At 39.3% G+C, this 24212-nt stretch overlaps 1 long non-coding RNA gene across 1 annotated transcript; it reads right to left on the reverse strand.

Moving 5' to 3' along the window:
• Window positions 1-3224: 3224 nt before the first annotated feature.
• LOC130926945 (uncharacterized) lies at window positions 3225-20232 on the reverse strand. Its single transcript, XR_009066307.1, has 4 exons — window positions 20172-20232; window positions 16905-17001; window positions 4152-4244; window positions 3225-3962 (listed from the first exon to the last, which is right to left on the reverse strand). It is a non-coding gene; the product is annotated as an uncharacterized LOC130926945 (long non-coding RNA).
• Between the last annotated feature and the right edge of the window lie 3980 nt (window positions 20233-24212).

Consider the following 24212-nt stretch of genomic DNA (forward strand, 5'->3'; position numbering starts at 1 on the left):
AATAACCATTGACAGTACATTTTGTAACTGTAAAACACTGCTGGACAAAAAAGAAAACGTGCAGTACATGGTCACTTGAACATAAATGACAAGCTCTGCCACGAAGGGGCAAACAACAATTTGTTTGATTTTTGTTGTCATTTCCTCCTTTTCTTTTCCTTAAAACATTGCAGCCATCACTTCAGTCATGCACTTTTATTATTTCTCCATGACAGAATGGCTTCTTATGTTTGGCCAATGCTTCAACCTGTTAATTTCTTGCCTTCTCAATTCTAATTTAGGAGGAAACCAGTCTTCAAAAGAGCTGTACTCATTTTCAATTTTTATCTGAGCAACTGTCTTGAAGCACATTGGTTTGGTACTTACAGTTGGTAAAATGGACGAATATTTGTCATTCCATTCCTCATTGAAACGGCGAATTTCGTTGTCCACTTTTCTTCTCTTGGTCAACTGTGAGCAAGCCATTTTGTTACATTCGGTCTTCTACTGATGGCCTGTGTGGTGTTAGTGAACGTTTCTTAACGTTGTGATCTTGAACGTTGCCCGCATGCAGCGAGGCTACAAGGGGAAATAAACACATAAATAAAGTTTGTTCAAAGTATGACTCACGTTCTTGAATGACAAATAAAGTGCACGACAGCATGTACAAACAGATTGCAAAGTGCCGGGTGCGACTCGTGTGAGGTTGCTGATACTGCTGCGGTCCGTGTACGCTAGCTAGTAGCATACAGGCCCTCAGCCAATCAGCGCATCCATGCACGCTCTATCAGCCAATCAGGGCGTCCACACAGCTCTCTCAGACAATCAGTGCATTGTTTTCATAGAGATGACAACAGAAGTGAGAACATGGAAGATATATGACTAAAAATGAAACCAAATTTAGCGATAGAATAGTAGCAGATAGCAAAAGATCAGCGATTCATACAAATGATGTATGTTGAAAAAAAATTTTTTTTTCTTTTCGTTTTTTCATTCGTCCATGGGTGTGCTGTGGTCCGGTTGTGGACCGCGGTCCCCTAATTGAGCACCCCGGCGCTAAATGCATAAATGCAAGTGCACAGGTGGAAAACACTGTTAGGCACGGGAAGAGAACTTGATGTGCCTCACAAATACACTTACTCTATGTTGATGGACATATTTCGAGACTACCTGCATTCTACTTTGATGATGGAAGGCTCGACTTATGCTCGTTAATATTTTTCCAATAATTTCATAAATTGTGATTTATTGACCTGTTTTGCACATGCACCAGCGTTTGAAATAAAACAAGAAATGGAATCATGTTGTCCAAAAAGTTTTATTGTGATTACTATCTGCAATAAAAAAGAATGACATACTATTTGTGATTATATGTACATGTGTGATTAGCTCAAAACACCATAACTATAATCTAACCAGATGCACAATGCCTTGTAGTATTTCCTTGTAACAACAAAATCTGTGTCAGTCCTTCTGCATTCGGCAACTGTAATATTAATTGTAATTTTTCCTCATTTTGGTCATTCAAGTGGCAGCCGTATCAGTCTACACCTCATGTGAACACAGGCTTCACAGATTGTTAGAATTTTTCCATGAACGATCAACGAAGTGATAAGAACAAATGCGCAACACAGAAAGTCCTGGAGCGTCATGTACGTTGTGCTGAATCAATTTTTGGAGGTTCCATGGGATCCTTTGATTTATCAGTTTTAACTCTATCTACACACTGCTTACCTCAAATGCACTTCATGCTGTTCTGTTTAAACGGAAGTCTGTAGCAGAAAATGTCAAAGATGGGGCCGCCCATGTTTCGCTAAGGAAACTTGTCTATAGAAATCATATTATTCTTGGGAAAAGTTGAACTATGAATATTATGTCTGCAAAGATTTCATTTGGATTAAAGGTGAATGCAATTTTTAAGTTTTTGATATTTTTTCATAACCTTGAATGCCATTTTACCAGGTTTGCATGACATTTTTTGTTGGAAGTGCGCAGATTATCATTTTGTAAACCATTGTAGTTGGTCCTTTTTGGGCTCTTCTGCAAAATTGTGGATTCTCATAAATTTGCAGATAACTGGTGTCAAGTGGAAGCTCGTGGGCTTTGGCAATCCGTGTGGTGAACACATCACAGGGTAGCGGGTTTTTTGCCAGCTCAGAAGCCGAGAAAAGAGCCTCTCAGCAGTATAGACGAAAAAAAGTAACAAAGACAGGAACGGGTCTGGAAAGAAGTGTACTAAACCACAGAAAATGCACATGTATAGATTCAAATAATGGTTTATTTATATACTGTAAGCTTCCCAGATAGCAAAATATAACTGGAGCGGACATGGGATAGACGTACTGCAAATTTTGGTCCAACTTCGTAAAATGTATCCTCTCCAGTGTCTTTTTGAACAATGGCTCCAACTCAGTAAGGAGTCACTTGCCGGATAAGCAACCAGTTTTGGGCCAGAACTGGTCCAAAGCAGCAGACACAACATTAATGAATGGCCCGGATATGGCACACGTTACCCAATCTGGGCCAGATTTGTATCAAAACTGTTTTCAGTATTACATTTGGGGTCCATTTTGTTCAGTGTATCATACTGTAATGTGTTTATACTGCAAATTAAAAGCAATAATGACAACCCTTCTTTTTCATGTCAATAAATAATGCTAACATATTAATGGAACATACAACACCATTACAATACAACATTGTTTTTTTCCCACAAAATGTTTTAGTTGGAACAAGCAACTCTACATTAAAGATGACCCATTTTAGATTGTAAACAAGATATTGTATTTGTAAGGGCCCAAATACACCAGACGTATGATCGTTGCGGTTCCAGTCCGGTTCAGTGTTGACTGCGTGCCACGCAGTACGTCAAAAACAGGCAAATCATACCGGCCGCACACGGCTGCGGTCGGCCAACTCCGTTCCCTCGTGAGCGCTCGCGAGATCGCGCGCTATAATGTGCCATTTAAAACAACGAAAAACACACGGAGTCTATACTCATCAGAGAAGCAGAGAGAGAGCACATTTTTTCTTAATTTGCATATTGATATTTTAGTAATGTCTGTCTCTTAATTCCAGATTGACTGCATCATGTTGAGATCAGGGCTCCGTGTGTGGGGAGTAGGGGGGGGCCCTATTTTGCCCTTGGTTGTGTCGGTGGGTTTATATCTTTGTGCACATTTACAATTTATGGCACATAACATCTGATAGAGCTGTTATAAACAACTGTTAAATAATCTGTAATATTTATAAAATGGATAGCGAATTATACTGTATACTACATGAACTAAAAAACTGCGTACTTGGAATGGGTGTCTCAACACTGCAGATTCCCGTGCCCAGCGCAAACTGTTGGGTTTGACTATGAAAAGTCAAGTAAAATGTAGGAAAGAAAGCTTGTGGGTGTCTCTTAAATCTCTTTCGTACTTTTCCTCCTCGACTCTGTATACAAACCGACATTGTGTGTGCGCCGGGAACGAGAATTTCTGCAGTGGAGCCACTTTCAGATACGCTGCTTTTTTTTTTCCCCGCTCAAAGTTGTCAGCACGTCGTATGTTTGATATCATTGCCAGAACAAACACATAGTAGGACACCTTGCAGCTTCCCATTAATGCTGTCCTTACAATAACGATCTGCTGCATCGTATATCACTTTGTGACTTTCCACCTCCATGATGAAACGTTCTTCGTCCATGTTTGCTGGTGTTTAAACCGTGAATAAGCAACTGGGCTGTTACGTCCAGGCCCAGCTCTGCCCATTTTGTCGGATGCGTGTCCGGCAAAAATAGAAAATAGCCTATACCATCCGCGAGGAGATTGTCCGCAGGCAATCCGGAGCACTGACGCGGCCGGTATACGTTGAACAATAGGATATAATGGGAACGGATTAGCTCCGGAGCTATTTTTTACCGGAGTCGGACCGGAACTGCAACGATCATGCATCTGTTGTATTTGGGCCCTTAAGGTTCTGGGGTAATGGGAGACCTAATTCATTGACGATGAGAGGGAGTGGTAGATAGTTTCCGAAGAATCCAGTGGGCAGTTTGGTGATAGAACAGGTGAACGGGCAGGCAGGCGTTTTGCCAGTCAAACAGAACATGTCCAAGGGGTTAAAACACAAAAATGAGCTCAGTATCAGGATTACAAGATCTTTGTTAGCCGAAAGTCACATACCTGTTGTAGGTGAGTTGTTGATCTGGTGATAATGTGAAGCCAAAGACCGGTTTAACAAAGCTGCTGCTGATGATCAGTCCCAGGCTCACCTATCTGTGAAATCAAGGCGACAATTAAGGCAAAGTGACACAAATACACAAACACAAGGAGGAGGGGCTCAGTTTGAATAATAGTATTCAAACATTGAAACATTTACACCAACACAGAGTAAATGTTTTCTCCCTGCATATGTTGTTTTGCACCAAATTTTGAATTACTTACCTTGCAGACATGGCAGACCACTTGAATACACCGGCCATTTGATTAACGCTCGATTGAATAACTTGTTTGGCAGCCAAGCAGTGACTTCAAAAGGCGATTATGAGTTTGAATAAAGCACTTACCACACAAATTTGCTGTCCGCTGATGTGTCGTGACTCCTGCTTGCTCTTCTGTTTAGTTGCCTTTCAGGTGCATGCTGACAGTAACGTCACATGTCAACCGTTAAATTTCAGAGTTTTAGCGCCTCTGGGTTGCATGGTCTGCCCCAAAACAGTGCGTAACCTAACATTTGGACAGTCATAGTGCTGATCCGGGCCACATATGGCACACTGACGCTAAACTGGAGTTTGAGCACATCCTGTCTGCACGGTCCGCCCCGGAACAGTGCGTAACCTATCATTTGGACTGTCATAGTGATGATCGGGGCTACATCTGGCACACTGACGTTAAGCGGGTGTGATTGCTATGCGAATCTGGCGAGCTGAGGCCGGATCTGGCATGCAGTCGCCTGCTATTGAGGTTAATATGCTCTAATTTAGAACCAGGAAATGGCAACCCCCAGACTACGTTCCTCAGTGACCAAAGTAGCTCGGTCAGCAAGCTGAGAACAGTGCGTCTCGGCCTGGTAGGCAAAAAAAAAAAAAAAAAAGAATTTCCAGCGAGAACCAGAAGAGGAGGCCGACTTTTGGCAGTGAGCAAACTAGGACTGCCCACCAGGCGTATAACGCACTGGCGAAAACTCAACTCAGATTTACGGTGATAGACGTAGAATGAATTTTATCTGAGAGGCGGTTGGCGTGACCATACAATTCAATTCATTTAAACTATTAGTTCCGGCTGTGAAGGCATACTATGTTTTAGTGCTATTGTTAGCGCTAGGAGGGGTGAATGAGCAAATTGCCATTTGCCCCACCCAGTCAAAATGAATTAGATGTCGAGCGCCGTCAATGACAGCCGTTGAGTTAAGAAGCTCAAAAAAAGACATTTTTCAGTCAACAATCTCTCCGAATGAATCAATGTAACTTGTAGAAGTTAGGTGAGAGGAAGATCCCATTTCTGTTGCACTCATGTGGCAAACCCAAGGGCGTAGGTTTGGTCTCAACATTGGTAGGGACGATAACAGATTGGGTGAATGGAGTTCAGGGCTACGTTTCTCACGAGTACGAACCTAATTAATTGATAGGTTAAATGATCAATGCAAAATAAATCTGTATTGACTTATACAGTGCCTTGCAAAAGTATTCGGCCCCCTTGAATCTTGCAACCTTTCGCCACATTTCAGGCTTCAAACATAAAGATATGAAATTTAATTTTTTTGTCAAGAATCAACAACAAGTGGGACACAATCGTGAAGTGGAACAACATTTATTGGATAATTTAAACTTTTTTAACAAATAAAAAACTGAAAAGTGGGGCGTGCATTATTATTCGGCCCCCTTGCGTTAATACTTTGTAGCGCCACTTTTTGCTCCAATTACAGCTGCAAGTCGCTTGGGGTATGTTTCTATCAGTTCTGCACATCGAGAGACTGACATTCTTGCCCATTCTTCCTTGCAAAACAGCTCGAGCTCAGTGAGTTTGGATGGAGAGTGTTTGTGAACAGCAGTCTTCAGCTCTTTCCACAGATTCTCGATTGGATTTAGGTCTGGACTTTGACTTGGCCATTCTAACACCTGGATACGTTTATTTTTGAACCAGTTCATTGTAGATTTGGCTTTATGTTTTGGATCATTGTCCTGTTGGAAGATAAATCTCCGTCCCAGTCTCAGGTCTTGTGCAGATACCAACAGGTTTTCTTCCAGAATGTTCCTGTATTTGGCTGCATCCATCTTCTCGTCAATTTTAACCATCTTCCCTGTCCCTGCTGAAGAAAAGCAGGCCCAAACCATGATGCTGCCACCACCATGTTTGACAGTGGAGATGGTGTGTTCAGGGTGATGAGCTGTGTTGCTTTTACGCCAAACATATCGTTTTGCATTGTGGCCAAAAAGTTCAATTTTGGTTTCATCTGACCAGAGCACCTTCTTCCACATGTTTGGTGTGTCTCCCAGGTGGCTTGTGGCAAACTTTAAATGAGACTTTTTATGGATATCTTTGAGAAATGGCTTTCTTCTTGCCACTCTTCCATAAAGGCCAGATTTGTGCAGTGTACGACTGATTGTTGTCCTATTGACAGACTCTCCTACCTCAGCTGTAGATCTCTGCAGTTCATCCAGAGTGATCATGGGCCTCTTGGCTGCATCTCTGATCAGTTTTCTCCTTGTTTGAGAAGAAAGTTTGGAAGGACGGCCGGGTCTTGGTAGATTTGCAGTGGTCTGATGCTCCTTCCATTTCAATATGATGGCTTGCACAGTGCTCCTTGAGATGTTTAAAGCTTGGGAAATATTTTTGTATCCAAATCCGGCTTTAAACTTCTCCACAACAGTATTTCGGACCTGCCTGGTGTGTTCCTTGGTTTTCATAATGCTCTCTGCACTTTAAACAGAACCCTGAGACTATCACAGAGCAGGTGCATTTATACGGAGACTTGATTACACACATTTGGATTCTATTTATCATCATCGGTCATTTAGGACAACATTGGATCATTCAGAGATCCTCACTGAACTTCTGGAGTGAGTTTGCTGCACTAAAAGTAAAGGGGCCGAATAATATTGCACGCCCCACTTTTCAGTTTTTTATTTGTTAAAAAAGTTTAAATTATCCAATAAATGTTGTTCCACTTCACGATTGTGTCCCACTTGTTGTTGATTCTTGACAAAAAAAATTTAATTTCATATCTTTATGTTTGAAGCCTGAAATGTGGCGAAAGGTTGCAAGATTCAAGGGGGCCGAATACTTTTGCAAGGCACTGTACTTTCATATGTATTGGCTCAAGTAATACACCGTTGGATTCAAACCTTTGTTTTCAAAAACTACTAAAAAACACAATTTGAAAACTTCCAGAATAAATGTTGGATTTAATTAGCAAAATTATATTTCAATATTTGAACATAACTGAAATTATACTAAACTACACAATAAATACAAACTTGTTATTAGTCTCTTAACTATCCAGAATGCAAAAAATAAACATTGGTCTCAAGACCACTCAACATTGTTGAGAAATTAATATAAAATATGTATAATATTTAAATATATATATTAAAAAAAATAACTGAAAAAAACTCTTAGTCAGGGAATAAAGAAAAAAATAAATATAAATACAGCCTTCATTTCATGTAAGACACTACTGCTTTTGTCCACAAGCACAGCCAAACTCAACAACAACAACAAAAAAACTCAACAAAAAAATGAAACCTTTGGCCAGCATTAAAACCATATAAATAATATATAAATGAAATTTGGGGAGAAAGGGATAAACGCTGGTTCACTACTTTCATCACAGTTTAGTTAACATTAATAGTAGAAAACACATACAGGAGGACACTTCTCTCTAAGCAGCTTCCTAGTTTTGCAGGTCAGCAAATTCACACAGTTTAATGTTGTGCTAACGCTGATACAGGTCGGACTTTCAGTAGCAAAATTAGTGGCGTGTTCCCCACCTCCACAACATTGACGTCTTCTTACAATACTTACAGTGGCTGAAGCTGCTGCTGGCTGAACAAAAACTTCCAATATCCCTCCTCTTCGATGGGGGTGGAGGAGGCGGCATGGGGCTGTGAGTGCGCGTGTGTGTGTTTTGAAGGGGTGTGTCAAATCATCAGCCAATCAAACGTGCATTTGAGGGGAAAACTGACTGGCACACTTAGCAGTGAATCGGAGTAAATGTAAGTCTGAACATAATGAAAATAATTCACTTAATAATCAGAGGGTCAATTCTATCCTACAACATATGGGGAGACAATCTACATTACCTATATAACCGAAGTCATTATATAATGCAAATAAGTGCTTAAAAGTTGGTGGGGACAATTTGAGCATCCTGAAAAGTTGGCAGTGTTATGTCCCTACCATCCCTATGCAAACCTACGCCCTCGGGCAAACCCATAAACCAAGAGTCCTGTGCAGAAGAAAAGAGACATGAGATCTATTGAAAAATTTTATCAAGGCAAATAAGGACAAAAGTAAGACATGTGATTATTTTGTTAGTGTGAATCAGTGTTATCATGGTACTAAAAATTTCAACTTGATATCAATACCTCAATAACATTTTCGATATTGCATCAATATAAAACCAAAAATTAAATGTTCGATTTTTTTTAATGAACTCATTTAGTGCCATTGACAATGAAACAGGATGTCAGTTATTCTGTTGCATAATCTCATTGGATCCTCCCTTTTCTCTTTCTTTGCAGGTTATTGATGTCTGTGTTTTCCCCACCCCACTGATGACCTTGCACAGCTCCAGTTTATACAACATTTGCAGAGCTGTGTCATGAGCTCCAATTGAGAAGTACATGCAAGCGAGGCCACTTATACTAAAAGTACGTATACTGCTAAATTAATGCTCCAAATATTTTCAAGGAGTCCTGTTCAAGTCATCGTTTTATTTTGTATTGCATGAATATTTATGAGCAATGCAGTCAGACAAAAGGAGGATTGAAAAAGAGAGGAAATGTAGTTGTAGATAATGGGATGGACTAGAACAGGACAGTCCAGAATATAAGCATGTAAGAATTAATCGTTTAGAGAAATTGTTATATGTCAGTTATATAATCTAAAAAAAAAAAGATAATTGGTGACTATCAAAGAGATTGTTTGAGGCAGCAGTAGAGGACATGATGGGTGAGTTACATGACTTAACAGAAAAAAGAAAGGATATGAAATAATGTTATTGGAAAGAAATGGACTGGATAGGTCAGGAAAAAGTGAGTTTTCCACGGTGACTGTGAAGGCACAATGAGGACAGAGCATGAAATATATATCATGAGCAAATGTGCTTTTTTTATGACCGTTTCCTTCCAAAGCCTTGCAGAGACTGACAGTATGTTTGTGTGTTTGGGAGAATGGTTATGGTGACTCAGGATTTTCCATCCTCCCCATTGGCTTTTTTTTCCTCATCTCCTACGTCAATGCACGCAGACAAGCGGGTCACCGGGTTTTCCTGCTCCTGGCCCCGCGGGAGCTGCGGCCATCCAGCCGTGCTTTTTACAGCCCCGTGCTCAAGGCCCGCAGCGTCCGTGTGGGGTGGCGTGTCCTTAATGAAGTCATGATGTTCACCTTTAGCAAAGGAACCATATTTGGTCCTTTCAGCGAGAGTTCGCTGTAAAACAGTAGAACCAGACTCATTCTTCAAATTGGTCGTAATGTGGTGGTAATGTGAATATGTTAGAGTAATTTGTTAAAAAAATAAATCAATGTCCATTTTACTAACTTTTTTTTTTTCAAAAATGTGATAAGAATGGCATATTTTGACATTTTAGGTAATTAACTGGTTTTGTTTGTGTTCCAAACACAGGAAATGTGGCAATAAAATAATTGAAATTTATAATACAATTAATGATGACCTTAAAATACTATCAATTTAGCTTTGAATGATTGATTTATTGATTTAGTTTTATTGGATTCTTGCTGGTAATGATGTTGATGGACATCCAATCCATTTTAAGTACCCAGGAGTAAAAACAATTTCAAAAATGAAAATAATAAATTAAAAAAATATATATAAATCTCTTTTAATCAACCAGCTGTACTAACAATCAAATTAGTTTACAATGGGGGGTCACAAACCTCTACACAACACAAACATGGTGCATAAAGCAGCAGTTAACTCATTGGCTGCCAAACATGTCCAATCTATTTGAACAGTGAATATTTAAGAATAATTTAAAAAACAAATAAAACTAGGCCTGCAAGCAGGACTGAACGGGCCCTCGCAATCTAGCGCAACTCGGACGTCACGCAACTCGGACAGTGTGCAGGCCAGGGTGGTGGCAGATCGTCCTCTCTAATCATCTCATTAGAACCTAACATGCTCGAAAGTCACCTCTTTACATTCACACACCTAAGAGATAAAAACCCCTATTGGAGAGAGTGCTACAAAAAAGGAGCGAATAAAGGGTCGTCACGGCAACAGACAGAGACATGTGGACATGGGCCGTAAAATAAGTATTTCAAAAGGTCTTGAAACTTCAATGATCAACCTGAAAAGACCTGGACATATATTAGAAAAACGAGTGACTTTCTATTGCCACTAGATGGCGCTGTAGGGTTGATGCATATGACACCTACAGGACCCTTCTGAGTATGATTCAACAAGCACGAGATGTTTGGCGCAGATATGTTGTAGAAGTTATGACCGTTCAAAACTTGTGGTGAGACGAAATGGCTTCAGTCATTTTCACTTCTCCTGTTGGACTCTTCTGCTTCAACCAAACCTCAGTATTTTTCATCAGGCACCTGAACACATGTCTTATGGCTCCCCTGATGCAGGTTTCAGGTGATTATATTTTTTTCCTTGGAGGAGGAGCCTGTTTAGTAAAAAAAGGCATTTCCTGTTCCCACTAGGGGGCGCTAGGCCTAATGGGTAATGTATTAATGCACTCATGTTAAGGGTGGGATCCAGCACATACATGCCAGATGTGAAAAAGATTGAACGTTGTGTCAAGGAGCTATTAGTCTTTTACTGAATTTGTCATTTTGCCGATAAAAAAATGGCCGACTTTGGCACCACGCCCAGGTCAGACCCATGAATGAAAACACACCATTTTGAAAATTGTAGATCTCCTATGTCCCCTGAATAGTCTCACCAATTTTGAAAATGATCCAACTAACTCCCTCTGTGACAAGGTCTCAAATGTGCACCCTGTTAATTGATAAAAATTTCATATTCGATCCAAAATACCCAATTTCCTGTTGGGTTTGGAATATGGGTTCGAGACGTTTTGGAGCAGTTTTGCACAAGGTATCGACTTCCCAAATTTCATTGCTCTACGTTACAAAAACCTAATAGGAAACGACGTTTTGAAAAATTAAAGGGGGCGCCACTCAGCCATTTTGTTACATTTTTTTGTAACGTCGCAAGATTATCAAAATCCACGCAAAGCCGCATGTATGTGCAAAATTAGGTGAGTTTTCGTGCATGTTCAGGCCTTCAAATGTAACCTATACTACAAATGGATAAAAATTTCACATTCGATCCAAAATACCCGATTTTCTGTTGGATTTGGAAAATTTTTGGAACAGTTTTGCATAAGGTATGGACTCCCCAAATTTCATTGCTCTCCGTTGAAAAAACTCAATAGGAAAGGCCTTTTTTAAAACTCCTTTCTGTCGCCACTAGTTGGCACTGTAGAGTTGATGCAAATGACCCTTACAAGACTCTTCAGGGTATGACTCTCAACAAGCACGGGAAGTTTGGCGCAAATATGTTGTATATCTGCTGAGTTATGATTGTTCAAAGTTTTTTGCGAGACAAATTGTTGACGGTCATTTTCACTTTCCTGTTTGGACCCCTCCGCTTCAACGAAACCTCAATATTTTTCATCAGCCACCTGATCACAGGTCTTAAGGCTCCCCTGATGCTGGTTTGAGGTCAACGGATTTTTTTCCCTTGGAGGAGGAACCTGTCTCGTAAAAAAAGGCATTTCCTGTTCTCACTAGGGGGCGATAGGCCTAATGGGTAATATTTCAAAGCACTCGTGTTAAGGGTGGGATACCGCACATACACACCAGATATAAAAATGATTGAATGTTGTGTCAAAGAACTATTAGTCATTTACTGAATTTGTCATTTTGCCGAAAAAATGGCCGACTTTGGCAGCACGCCCAGGTCAGACCCGTGAATGAAAACGCACCATTTAAAAAGCTTAAGATCTCATATGTCTCCTGAACAGTCTCACCAATTTTGAAGATGATCCAACTAACTTCTTCGGCGAAAAGGTCTCAAATGTGCACCCTGTAAATCGATAAAAATTTCATATTCGATCCAAAATAACCGATTTCCTGTTGGGTTTGGAATATGGGTGCCAATGCTTTTTTGGAGCGGTTTTGGACAAGGTATAGACTCCCCAAATTTCATCGCTCTACGCTGACAGACCCTAATGTTATAGGCCAATTTTAAAATTTCAAGGGGGCGCCATTGAGCCATTTTGTTACATTTTTTTGCAACGTTGCAAAATTATCGAAATTTACAATTTTCCGCACGTATGTGCAAATTTTGGTGACTTTTCGTGCATGTTCAGGCCTCCAAATTGGCCGTTTTCATTTGCCCTGGGAAAAAAAAAATCCTTTGCAAAACAATAGGGCCTTCGCACGCTTAGTGCTCGGGCCCTAATGAAGAAATAATTATATAAATATCATGTAAAAAATACAACATCTGTAGCCTCAAGCAAACAAACTAAGCTGATGTCTAAAGTGACAACAAAGTAGCCTCTGTGACGGGCCGCTCAGTCATCCTGACTGCTGCCTATGCTCATCGTCATTTTGTCCTTCGGGCTGTCGTGCCAACATGACACATGACCCAGTTAGTGCACAACAATACTCATTCGAAATGGACAGACTGCGGCAATGACGTCACGAAGACCTTGTCACCGAGAGAGGATTTACTTTTGTGGCAGCCTATATTGCACTCATAAAGTCAACAGAATGCAATATTACGTCACAATGTACTTTCAGTCAATTAGGTACATTGGTGTGCCGTTAAAAATACTTGAAAACATGTCAAACAGATTTAAATGACAGTAGAGTGAAATGCCCACTACAGTCCTTATGTACCGTATGCTGAATGTATACAGTATATCCATCTTGTGTCTTATCTTTCCATTCCAACAATTTATTTTAAATAATATATATATATAATTTACAGAAAAATATGGCATAATTCATAGATGGTTTGAATTGCGGTTAATTGCTTAATTAATTTTTAAACTGTAATTAACTCGATTAAAAATTTTAATGTTTGACAGCCCTAATAAATATATTATATATATATATATATATATATATATATATATATATATATATATATATATATATATATATATATATATATATATACACAGTATTCCCATATACCGTATACATAAAAAAATACATGGTTATTGATAAATGAGTAAAGCATTCCAGCAAAAGCATGAAAATAAGTACTGTATTTTCCGCACTATAAGGCACACCTAAAAGCCTTCCATTTTCTCAAAAGCCAACAATGCGCCCTATAATCAGATGTGCCTTATATATGGATCAATATTAGTTAATCATGAAATGACATTCTCTTTAGCGTCGCGTCATCTAGTTGATGCATAAAGCTACTACAACTACAAATACAACAACAGCGTGACCCAACAGCAGATTTCAAGAATGGATTCATACAGGGGGTGCAATTTAAAGAACGTCATTTTTTAAAAAGTGAAAATTCCATCATTGTTTCTTAATTTGCATGTTTTAAGGTTTCAATTCAAAAATTATATTTTAAAAAGTATTTTTTCGTCCATCAGTCTTTGTTTATTGGATTGTTAAAAAGTTCCACTTCTTATTTTTTGAGTCACATGATCACATTGAGTCATATGGATCAGTATTGGTGACTCATGGCATGACATTCCCTTTAGCGCAGCTCCATCTAGTGGATGCATAGTGCAACCCTAACCACTACTACTACTGCGCCTTATAATGTGGTGTGGACTATACAATGTATCACAACAGTGAGTACACCCCTCGCATTTCTGCAGATATTTAATTATATCTTTTCATGGGACAACACTGACAAAATGACACTTTGACACGATGAAAAGTGGTCTGTGTGCAGCTAATATAATAATTTATTTTCCCCTCAAAATAACTCAAAATTAATATAATAATAATATAATAATAAATTAATATCTAAACCCCTGGCAACAAAAGTGAGTACACCCCTTAGAAACTACATCCATAAATGTCCGAATTGATTACTGTTTGTCATTTTCACTCCAAAATGTCATGTGACTCGTTAGTGTTACTAGGTCCAGGTGTGCATAGGGAGCAGGTCTGTTCAAATTTGTAGTGCAACTCTCACACTCTCTCATACTGGTCACTGAAAGTTCCAACATGGCACCACATGGCAAACTCTCTGAGGATCTTAAAAGACGTATTGTTGCGCTACATGTAGATGGCAAAGGCTACAAGAAGATTGCCAACACACTGAAACTGAGCTGCAGCACAGTGGCTAAGATTATCCAGCGTTTTAAAAGAGCAGGGTCCACTCAGAACAGGCCTCGGGTTGGTCGTCCAAATATGCTCAGCGCACGTGCTAAGCGTCACATCCAAATGCTTTTTTGAAAGATCGTCGCAGGAGTGCTGTCAGCATTGCTGCAGAGATTGAAGAGGTGGGGGGGGGGGGTCAGCCTGATAGTGCTCAGACCATACGCCGCACTCTACATCAAATTGGTGTGCATGGATGTCACCCTAGGAGGAAGCCTCTTCTGAAGACAGTACACAAGAAAGCCCGCAAACAGTTCGCTGAAGACATTTCAATAAAGCAAGTGGATTAGTGGAACCATGTCCTATGGTCTGATGAGATGAAAATTAATTTGTTTGGTTCCGATGGTCACAAGCATGTGTGACAACGACCAGGTGTGCCTACAGTCAAGCATGGTGGTGGGAATGTCATGGTCTGGGGCTGCATGAGTGCTGCAGGTGTTGGAGAGTTACATTCCATTGAGGGAAACATGAACTCCAACATGTACTGTGAAATACTGCAGCAGAGCATGATCCCCTCCCTCCAGAAGCTGGGTTGCAGGGCAGTGTTCCAGCATTACAATGACCCTAAACACACTTCCAAGATGATCACTGCTTTACTGAAGAGGCTGAGGGTAAAGGTGATGGACTGGCCAGGCATGTCTCCAGACTTGAACCCAATAGAACATCTTTGGGGGATTCTCAAGCGGAAGGTGGAGGTACGCAAAGTCTCAAATATCTGCCAGATCCGCAACATCGTCATGAATGAGTGGAAGAGCATTCCAGTGGCAACCTGTGAAGCTCTGGTCAACTCCATGCCCAGGAGAGTAAAGGCAGTTCTGGACAATAGTGGTAGCCACACAAAATATTGACAGTTGACATGTTGTATGTTAATATGGACAACTTTCACTCAGGCAGTACTCAATTTGGACATTCAGGGATGTAGTTTCTAAGGGGTATACTCACTTTTGTTGCCAGGGGTTTGGATATTAATGGCTATATTTTGAGTTATTTTAAGGGGAAAATAAATTAACTCTATTATATAAGCTGCACACAGACTACTTTTCATTGTGTCAAAGTGTCGTTTTGTCAGGATTGTCTCATGAAAGATATAAATATCTGCAGAAATGTGAGGGGTGTACTCACTTTTGTGATACACTGTAAATGAAAACAGTTAGGTCAGTCGGTGAATGCACTCCGATGTGCATTATAGTGCAGAAAATACAGTAAATGGTTTTATAATGGAAAAAAGAAATTAAAAAAAATAGTTGCTTGTTTGAATAGGTACAGTGTTTATACTGTATCCTGTTTAGTCACACATACAATATACATCAAACATACATAATTCATAATCAATTAATATCTGGAATTGAGCTAAAAGAATAAAAATAGGTAAAAGATAAAAAAAAATACATGAATAAACACCAACATGAAACTTTAAACAGAAAGCATATGTAAAAGTAATGTAAAAGGTCTACATGAAACCACTCAATACATAAAGAAAATTGATTATCAAATTAAACAAGAAGAGAAGTCTGAGAGCGAAGCCTAATTTAAAAAAAAAGTCATTTCTTGCCTTTGTGACCTTTGACCCTTACCCTTTTTACCAGATTTTAAAAAATAATAATAATTATTATTTTTTATTCTATAGAACAAATTCACTTCATTCAATTATTTTAGATAAATATTTTACAAAATATGTCATCAGTTCCTGCTAGCTCTCCCGTATAAATTAAATTTGGAAGTCTATCCACATCATTGGCAGCCAGTTAGTTCAGATCCTCCATCTTTTATTTAATTCATTTTTTAATTATTAAGAAAAATACAAATGGAAAAAAATTGGGGGGAAATCCTCTATCTTAAATTTAAAAAAATAAAAAAATAAATAAAAATTAAAACAAGAGCACACTGAGAAAGCAGACCACTGACTAAGCAGCCAAATTTAAAGCATCGCCATATTTCTGATCTCTGTGAGCTTTGACCCTTTCTCTTTTCACCATATCACCCACCATCCAATTTAGTTTAATAGGCTAATCCGTCATCAAGTTATTGCAAAATTCCTTTTCTGACATCCTTGACCTCAGTACCCCAAAGTTTCATCTCCTGCATGTTTGCAATAAACCCTTTATTCTTTCTTGAGTTATTTTGAACACAAACATACAAACAGACATACAAAGCTGAATGCATGACCTCCGCTTCCATAGGTTTCACCCACTGCTGGAGGCAATAATTTTAAAGCTGAATACCCAATCTCTAAAAATGCTCAGTTTCAGGTGAGACAGTGAGAAAATAATAACATAAAGTGTGTGTCTTCACATGCTAAATAATCCCAACACTGCGTACTGTATGTCATAGCCACTCCAAGTGATGTCGACACCCTCGCTTGCAACACGTGCTCACCTAGCATGACTGTCTCCGGTTTCGTGTTATGGTAACACGAGCCAAGTGAGATAACCCCAAGTTTCCTCCTGCGGTAGTCACCATCATCTCTTTCAATCTATCAATCAAGTGAGAAATGTGGAAGGAAAAGAACAAAAATGAGGCCAAATAACAAACGCGTGTTTAACCCTCTTGGGGCAGGTGTTGCAGATTTGCAACACCTAAATTCTAATCCCCTAATTAACCCACATTCATATTTTATGAGCCCTTTTTTACTCAAAGTACCACTGCAGACCTTCGTTGTGCATGAGCAACAAACAGTTTCCCCAATAGCTCACTAGATGGCGGGTTTTCTCACTTTGAACATGTCTTTCATCTTGGGTTCACATGAAAGGATTTTCTAGGCATACATTTCATGTAAGTATTACTACCAATCACCTTTATTTTGAAACCAATACTGTATAAGTTGAATCATGACAGTATAGAGAAACAGTATATGCCAATTGGTAGATTTTATCTTCTCTGGGTTTTCCCCTAGGAGCAGCTCTATTTCATTGTTGCAACTTTGCAACGTTTGGCCGGACTAGTACCAATGGATGCCACATGCTTTGTCTTCTAGTTTACCTATATTTTGAGCAACAGTCCATACTAGGGTTATTTTCCTATCACCAGTGTTTACTTATTGATTTGAGTTGTCATAGAGGGTGCATCCTATGGAAAATAAAATAATTTGGAGTGAAGTTACACACTATCAGAGGCAGATTTTATCAAACGCAATGGCATAATGTGATGTTCATTTGACTGTTCAGTGAGCAAAACTGATGTAGCCTAAATTCCATAGCACATATTATATTAGCATACATCTTTGTTGGACTTGAAGCTTTTTTTTAGAAAAATAGCCTACAGCATACTCTGGTTGCAGGTTTGTGGTGCCTTATGGCAGGCCAACAAAGATCTTAGTCATTCAAGGAAGCCATTGAAATGGTTTGCCTTCCTGATGGTGCTTTATCTGAGACAGAATCCATTTCAGACGATGAAATTGGTGGTCCAGATTTTGTTGAACCTTCTGAAGCGTACGAGTCTGACTTCAGCCTTGATGATGATGAGACACTGGGAGCAATAATCCAAACACACTTGATGTTGAAATTCATAACGTACATGCAGACAATGACACCAGGGTCCCAGATGATGATGACCCTCAGCCCGGTTCAGCTCCAGTAAACAAAGTTTTTTCTTGGAGGCAGAGGAAACCCCCAGCAGCTGACATAGACCCTTCATTCCAGGGACCTGCACTCTCACCTCCACCAGATGAAATACCAAGTCCAAAGTGGTATTTTGATCAGTTCATGGATGAATCCGTGTTTGAACTTATTTCTGACCAATCAAACCTGTACGCAGTTATGAAGAATGGCCCAGAACTAAAAACAACCCCTTCTGAAATGGAGCAATTCATTGGTTTACACATATTGATGACAGTAGTACGTATGCCATCATACTGCATGTACTGGCAGACAACAACACGCTACGACCCAATTGCAACTGTCATGGGACGTAAGCGATTTGATAATCTGCGAACATACAACCATATGAACGACAATACCAATGTGAAGCAAAAGGGTGAGCGACCAGTACTTGAGAAAGTCCGTGCAAACTGTTTGAAAGTTGAACCGGAAGAAAACCACTCCACTAATGAGCAGATGATCCCCTTCAAAGGAAAAATCGTAATGAAACAATATATCAAGAACAAGCCGAAAAAAATGGGGAATCAAGGTCTTTACTCGTGCAGGTGTCACTGGACTGGTCTATGACTTTGAAGTATACACTGGAAAACGGACCATACCCAATGAGTGTTGCAGGTGAAGTTGTGCTTCGTCTCATATCAGATGTTCCGAAAGGACTAAACTACAAGTGCTTCTTCGACAACTGGTTCACTTCACCTGAACTCATTGTGGAACTGAAGAAAATGGGAATTCTATCAGTTGCTACCATCAATCGAAACCGTCTACGTTGATGTACCCTCAAAATTGACAAGGAACTTTCAAAGGCTAGGCGTGGTGCATATGAAGTGAAATATGACATGACAAGTGGGATGGCAATCGTGAAGTGGGATGATAACAAGGCAGTGTTTCTGACATCATCCTTCATTGGCCCTGATCCTGTTGATAGATGCAGAAGGTGGTCAAAAGAGAAGAAGGAATATGTGGAAGTGGACAGACCCTACATTGTCAAGGTGTACAATAACAACATGGGAGGAGTTGACTTGGCAGACATGTTTGCTGCACTCTACGGCATTGAACTCCGCCCACGTCGTTGGTATCTGTGCATCCTGTACTATTTGATTGACCAATCATTGGTCAATGGCTGGCTCCTCTACCGCCGTCATCTCACCCAGAAACAGGAGAAGAAGTATATGCCGCTTCTTGACTTCCACGCTCAAGTTGCAGATGCCCTCATCAAGGTTGGCAAACGGGCTAACTTGAATAGGTTGGAAAAGAGGACAACCGTCATCGGAAGAGGCTCCAGAACGCAGTCAAGCTGCCACATCTTCACCGCCAGGTCAGAGGATCATTGCGCCATCAGTTGAGGTCAAACTAGACCGATTCGATCATTTTCCCATTCATGCTGATAAACGTGGACGATGCAGAGTGTGCAAGAATGGCGACACACAAATGGCCCGTCTGAAGTGCAAAGTACTTTTGTGCTATACAAAGGACAAAAATTGTTTCTTGACTACCACACAAAGAAGTGACCTTCAGACCTGGCCTTCTCAATTAGGATTTGAGACGTCGATTATAGTATTATTGGTTTTATATCTCAATATTGTTTGATGTAGGGGATGAAAAGTTATTGTTATTGTTCCTAATCTATACCATGTATTTTTTGTTGTCATTCTTACACTGTACAATACTTTGAAACATTGTTTTGAAATGTTCTATGCAAATAAAGTTAGTTTTCATACCATATTAAGTTTTCGGCGTTAATTTACCACACCGGGACAATGTTGTAAACCTGCAACATCTCAGAATACATTAAATATGAAGCTTTTGCTAAAAAAAAAAATCTGAATTGTATACTACTACCCCATATGACAATTTTCCCCAAATATCAGATTTTTCCCGTTACAAAAACTTAATTTGAGCCTCAGAGGGTTAAAATGCTGCCGGTGGCCAGCCGGCGGCTCGCGTTACATCGACGAAAGGTGAAAGGTGAAAGACAATCTGGGAAGGGTGCTAAATGGGTGAGCGGCTGCTCATAATGGAAAAGGAATGCCTGTTGTGGAATGCTCACCAAGCTGCTGCGCAATATTAACAGCGGCCCAACGTGCGTCATCCGGCTCACAGCTGACAGCAGCCTCTGTGTGTGCGTGTTCCGCTGTCATACAAGCCTTATTACTGTGCCACACTGAGCTGATGTATGCAGTGTCCTAATTACAGGTCCAAGCATGCACTTTATTCCAAGGCCAAGGCTGACTACTCAGTGACAGATTGGAACGTTAAAAGCTCCTCGAGAGATTGATTTGTGGTTCTGAAGGGAACGATTTGCTCTCCTCAAACACCATTACTGTTGTTCACGTCTCCGCATGTGTTTTGAAAGGATAGTTTTTTTGTTGGTTCCTATGGTATGGATTAACTGGCAAGTCCGGATTTAGGGTCGTGTCCCACAACATGGTGGGAACACTGAGTTCTTCTATACATAAAGATGCGGCGTTAAGAGTGAGTGGATTAGGCAGAAACTAGAAGTATATACAATATATATATATATATATATATATATATATATATCTGTGTGTGTGTGTGTATATAAGTTTATGAGCAAAAAAATGATAGCATTATATTTGAAGACCATGAGAGGCAAAATTAAATAAACACATAATTAAATAAATAAATGTGTCATTAAATATGTTATTATTTCACTCATATATTTCAGTTAATTACTGTGATTTTCGGACTTTTTTCCTACATTTTGAATCCTGCTGCTAATAGTTCAGTGCAGCTTATTTGTTGATTTATTTGGGTAAATAGGTAACACTTTATTTGACAGCGGCGTCATAAAACTGTCAAAAGACCGTCATAATTAGGACATGACACTATTATGGGCAGTACTGAATGCTTATGTCATTAAGTGTCATCCGGCAAATTACGTCACTATGTCCAGCTTGGATCTTTTACATTCATTCAAAAGTGAGATAATTTGCCGGATAACACTAAATGGCATCCGTTATAAGCATTCATTAATGCTCATGACTGTGTCATGTCATAATTATGATTGTCTAATGACAGTCTTGTGACACCACTGTCAAATAAAGTGTTACCAAATACAATAGCGAGCATTTAATGAAACTGGAACAGTAACTGAAGAAATGATTAGCACAGAATATGAATTTTGATTGTTATTTACATCTGTAGCGCTGCATTGCACGCTAGGAGGCATGTTGGACAACAACAGGGTTGACAGCAGGTGGCAGCAGAGGTTGACTGTCTCCGCCAAGGGAGCAGTGATGGCCTAATGAAGCTCCTTGAAGCTTTGCAGCCAATTTGTTCAAAGCTTCATGGTGGTTCATTTGGTCTTATGACAGTTGTACGATGCTGCTGTCAAATATAGTGTTACTGTTGATATCTTTTGGTGTAAATATCCCATAATATAGTTAGGACAGCTGCGGCTTATTGTCGAGTGCGGCTTATCTATGAACAAAGGCAGTTTTCGTGCCGAATTTGGTGGGTGGCAGCTTATAGTCCTGTGTGCCTTATAGTGCAGAAATTACGGTAATTTATTTAAATTTTCATTTATTTCAATGTTTAATTATTATTAAATATACACGATAATATCGGTCACCGATAATTATCGGCCGATAATGGCAATTATGACGTCACACAGATAATCCAGATAATAAAAAAATTCAACCGATAATGCAATCCGATAATTATATACTTGATTTTGCCTCCAAATGTGCTCAACCGAAGAATTCAGCACGCCGCCTCCTCAACCCCTCCCGAGGAGGGGTTGAGGAGGCGGAGTTACAAGACAAGAAGTAGTTGAATATTATGGCGGCTGTTACTAAAAAAACGACGCTCTCGCCATCTGCGAAACATGTACCGTACAAGTTCCACGAGGCAGGAAGAACGCGTCCTCATTCAAAACCACTAACCCAGCAGCCATTTAAAACTGCATCACAAAGAATTTTGGAACATATACGAGGCTGCTGCTAGCAGGAATGCTAAAGCTATTGTAAACACTAAGCTAAACTACAGGGCTTGTGACGATACAGAGTCGGGCTGTTTGGGAATGCAGCCCAAGGCGGGTGGTAAATTCCGACAGAGCCCGCCGCTTTGGCCAGTCCAGCAGGCCGCCGCCGCCTCGCCATGGGCGGGGCGGGCCGAGCCCGGTTCCCCGACCTCTGGACCTCCGGCGAACACCCCGGTTTCTCGAGCGTTCCCCCACGGCGTGCGAGCAGAGCCAGGACCCGAATACGCCGCGGCGAACTGGCCGGGGCGGACGGGCGGATTATCTGGTACGAATGTAGCTGCCGCCGAGACGAGACACAGTTTTTTTTTTTTTACCTTAATGACACGAGAACCAAAGCCCTGGATAAAAGAAATAATGCCGTTTATACGACCACCATTCTTCATGAAAAAGTGATGTCCGGTAAGCAAGCTTATCATGACGGCACAGTGGTTATAAGATAATTTAAACATGGAGAAAACGAAGTCAGCCAGTCAATAATGCATTCAGAATGTGAAATGACGAGCGGTCAGATGACTTTGTAACGCTGCCTTTATTTTCGGCTTAATAAAACTCAGGCACAAAACAACACGCACACGGATGCGAGCGCAAACTCTGTCCAAATAGTACTGCCGTGTAGCAGTTTAGCTGCTGTAACGCAAATGTCGTGAAAACCGCAAATGTAAACAAAGCGCTGCAGAATGGGTACATGACATCTCGCTCTTTTGAGGCAATCATTTTCACAGTGTGCAACAAAGCATATAACATTAGCAATCACTTTTCAAATTATTTAACTTATTTCTTTGCTCAATTACAGTCACAGTAGATAATCAAATTCTTAAATCAATATTCTGTAGCCACAAATATTATTCAAAATCTTTCCTTTTTCAAGTTTTTTTTTTTTTTTTTAAGGATTAAGTATAATAATGTATTGCTTAAAACAAGGCTGTTAAGATTATTTTCAGCTAGCTATTTTTCTTCCAAGAAATCTGAGAGAAATACACTTGAAGCGATGGCAGATAATTTCACTTATTGCCAATAGATTTACACTTAAAACTGACTAGTTTTAAGGAGGTGTGTTTTGCAGCGGATTAATGTTATATATGTTAGGAATGGCTTACTTTTAAACGCATTTTTGTGCAACTTAGGTATTTACTCTGTAAGTAATTTTTGCCAAAGGTTTACCATTACACAATGTCAGACAATCTGTCATTATTTAGATGTTTGAATTGACGACTTGTTCATACATTGTGTTGAAAAAAAAAGAGCAATAAATTATATTTTTGCACAGTAATATTTTCTTTTGTGTATACTTTAAAATTTTACATAAATCTTTTAATAGAATTATCGGCTTGACATTATCGGTTATCGGTTGGAATGAGGAGGAAATTATCGGTTATCGGTATCGGTTGAAAAATGCATTATCGTGCATCACTAATTATTATATATTATTTTGACACTTAATTTAAAATATATATATTTAATTTGTCCATCTATTTTACCATGTAATAATTCCTGAATTTCTTTTTTCAATTTTTAATTTTTTTTACCATTTATTTCCATTTTTTAAAATTAATTTCACGATTTCACCGATTTATAAAACTTTTCCTTCAATATTATTCATTCTTTTTTTCATAACTTATTTTAAGTTTTGTTTATTTTTATTTTCTATTTTCATTACTTCATTTTAATGTGTAGTTTATTTATTTACTTATTTTCCTTTTTTTGTATTTTTTCAACAGGTATTTATTTCAGCGTTCATTTAGTTTTAATTTTTTTAAATTTAGAAACGTATTTCCTTTTATATTTATATCACTTTTCAACAATCACTACTTATATTTTGCATTAACTTATTTAATTTTTTTATTCAATTCAATTTTTATTTACTGTATGTCAATCTTCATTTCAACATTACGGTAATTTATTTCACTTTTTATTTGTTTCATTTTGGCATTTTTCACTTGTTCAGCATTGGATGGTTTTATGTCATTTTTCCTTCAAACAGAGTGGGCAGGTTTTGCATAAAAGTTGCATTGCTTTAACATTCCATTTGTACATACGTGAGTGCATCACGAGTATTTATGAGCAAAAAGAAACATTAGTTTTTTC

The sequence above is a fragment of the Corythoichthys intestinalis genome, chromosome 12 (genome assembly GCF_030265065.1).
Source record: "Corythoichthys intestinalis isolate RoL2023-P3 chromosome 12, ASM3026506v1, whole genome shotgun sequence".
Lineage (NCBI taxonomy): Eukaryota > Metazoa > Chordata > Actinopteri > Syngnathiformes > Syngnathidae > Corythoichthys > Corythoichthys intestinalis.